Here is a 3,061-nt window from a genome sequence, read left to right as displayed (position 1 = left end):
ACCTTCCCTTCAGTTCTTCAGTTCCATGGCAACAGGTAGCTGGCGATGAGGCAAGCAGCTTCTTTTCAGCTTGTCCTTCCCTGGCCAATGGAGACGGCTATACAGTACTAGCCTTCTCCTTGTTGTGTGATCCTTTGGGAGGTAAGAGGTTCAACTGCTCACTGGATCTTGGCCTTGGACAATGACAGAGGCATGGCTGTACTTCCCTTCAGTTTTCTGATCCCACCGGAACCAACAGTAGGAGCCAAGTATTTTTATTTTCCTGGCAGTGAAGGAAAAAGTAAGCTCCTTCCAGCAGCTCCTCCTATGATTATTTATTTATTTGTTTGTTTATCTATTTATCTATCTATTTATTTATCTGTTTATTTATTTATTTGTATCACAATTGCACAATTATGGATGTATATGAACTATAGGTAAAATTAAAAACAAATGAACATGTTAAGATGATTAGACTCTCTTTGAACAGAAATGGACTACTTCAATATTGTTATCTCAGCTTTGCTAGATCTTCTTTTGCTAGATCTTCTTTTGTATAGATGGCGGGGCATAAATTGCATGCACACAAGTGCTACATTGATTGAATTTTTCCACAGTCACAGAAAATTTGTCCTGTATTCAGGTAAGCCCATTTTACTTTATTATTCTTTGATCTTCCTACTTCATTTCTTAGGCTATTAAGGGACTTCCAGATGGTCCAGCTAGAGCTAGAGCCCAATCCCGATGGGAGACATTCTTCAGCATTTGTCCATTTGGCAAGGTGCATTGTTTTTGTTCTACATAGGTTCAGCCTAGCCTCTTCTGGTTTAATATTTAGAACCTGAAATGTGTGCAACAATCTAAATAAAATGTATGCAAATATAACTCCTGATCAAATACCACACCAGCTGCTCCTGGCAGGGAAGACCAACCAACGCGAAATAAAAATAAAACATCAAAGGGATATTCAGAGTGAATCCAATGAACATTCTAATGTCTTCAACTTGGTGAAACTAGAAGAACCTTAAGGTGAGGCAGGAACAGCAAAGTGGTGGGACTTGATGATATCCAAATTGAGCAAATTAAGCATTTTGGGCAAAATTCAATGGCTCTTTCAACTCTTTAACAAAGCAAAGCGTAGTGCTGCTTATATACCGCCCCATAGTGCTTCAAGCACTCTCTGGACAGTTTACAAGTTCATTATGCAGGCTACACATAGCACCCCCCCCAGCGAGCTGGGTACTCATTTTACCGACATTGGAAGGATAGAAGTCTGAGTCAACCTTGAGACAGCTACCTGGGACTGAACCCCAGGTTGTGGGCACAGTTTTGGCTGAAATACAGTGGTTTAATCACTGCGCCACGAGGCTCAACTGATGGATTAGCAAACCTTCTCTGGTTAATAGATGGACCATGTTGATCTTTCCTTTACTATGTTCTTCCTAGGTGACAGGGAATATAACCCAAGCATCTCGGACCCTAGGTCTCCTCACTAGGTGTTAGTTAAACTTGACAGCCTACAGGAAAGAGCAGAGAAGACTCAATGAGGTCTTGAAATATTGATAGCCAACATGACAGATCAGTTGTTAAAGCCTCTGCAGGTGAAGAGTGAATTGAGGGTGGTCACAACTTGTATTGGGAACTCAGAGTTTTATCTGTTATTGTTTTCAAACCTCTTCTCCATGATTTCTGAATTATAGTCTTTTGTTCAGTATTTCTCCCTCATCAGCTGCAGGTAAAACTGAGCTGTATATTTGCCACTCTGGTAAGATTTGTTTGGTTAAAAGAAAAAGGGAAAAGGAAATAGCAGTGAATCTCCTTGATTACACCTGAATTGGGGTAGCTGGAGATGGGATGGGGTGGGGAGAGACAGGGAGGGACTCACCAGGCATTCTCAAAGTCCGTCCCCCTCCCATGCCTGGTTAAGCACTTACACGCTTCCTCTCTCTTCCAGGCTTTTCCCTGCTGAAGAATTATGTAGCATGAAGGAAGCAGGCGCCACCATCTTGAACTGAGAGTGAACTTTGCTTTCTACATATAAATACAGATAGCAATCACACCCCAATCAGCGTGCAGGCTTCAGGGCATCGTCTCAGCAACTCTAACTTTCCCATTACGATAATGTGATTTTCACTCAGTCTGTAATATCACCAGCCATGAATAAAACAACTGCCTTTCTCTCTCTCTCTGTCTCTCTCTCTCTGTCTCTCTCTCTCACACACACACACTTTCTCTGTCTTTCACTCCCCTCACATTCTTTGCATACTAATGACAGCTCAGCAGCACTCAGACACCAGAGAGTTGTTCCAGCTTTACCTGCCCCAGATGGAGAGAAGGGCATCATCTGCCAGCATTGCACATCTCACCTGGAGTCAGCTTAGAGATGACAGAAGAGCAGCAGGGCAGAGTGGATGCACCCAACTGTGAAACCCCCCTCCCCACCTTAAATGATTACTTGTAGTTTCTCCCCCACCCCCCACCCAAGTGCTGGCTTCTGCTGTCTCTTTCGTATTTCTATCCAGCCTTTCCTAAGACATCAAGATGGCATACACAGGGATAATTCTGTCTTCCTCAATGCAGTCTGTGAGGAAGATGACACACAGTTGTTCTGCCAGGGTGTCTTTTCATTTAGGCAGGAGGAACTGTCCACCTCAGAGGACATCATTTGTGGTAATGCTATTAAACAGCAGCAGTCTATTAGTCACATCTTTATCATTATTATTATTATCATTACTGTCCTTATTTAGCCACCACAAGCTTAAATCTGCTGCTTCAGGAACAGGGTGATATCTTTGCTCAAGGTCAACCCACCGGGATGTTTCTAGGCCTAGGCCATGAAATCCCAGTCCCAAATTTATTTCCAAGGGCCACAGATCTCTTCCAACATGCATTACCATATGCAACATCTGTGCAAATTTATGTCCCATACGCCTGCAATCCTACGTCATTTAAGAGCTACTGCCACCCAGTGTGGGATTTGAACTGCACTCTCTCTGGTCCAAAACACCTTGTCCATAATACTCAATTGGTTCTCAAATAGGGAATATGGATTTTTCGTTCGGTACCATATTCCTTGAAATGC

General features: G+C 42.9%; 1 long non-coding RNA gene across 1 annotated transcript; it reads left to right on the top strand.

Moving 5' to 3' along the window:
- The first annotated feature begins 337 nt into the window (after positions 1-337).
- Positions 338-2,163, top strand: LOC140705509 (uncharacterized). Its single transcript, XR_013543118.1, has 2 exons — positions 338-760; positions 1,934-2,163. It is a non-coding gene; the product is annotated as an uncharacterized LOC140705509 (long non-coding RNA).
- The last annotated feature ends 898 nt before the right edge of the window (positions 2,164-3,061 follow it).

The sequence above is a fragment of the Pogona vitticeps genome, chromosome 3 (genome assembly GCF_051106095.1).
Source record: "Pogona vitticeps strain Pit_001003342236 chromosome 3, PviZW2.1, whole genome shotgun sequence".
Taxonomy (NCBI): Eukaryota; Metazoa; Chordata; class Lepidosauria; order Squamata; family Agamidae; genus Pogona; species Pogona vitticeps.
The sequence above is the reverse complement of the archived record's forward strand: the minus strand, read 5'-3'. Positions and strand labels throughout refer to the sequence as shown.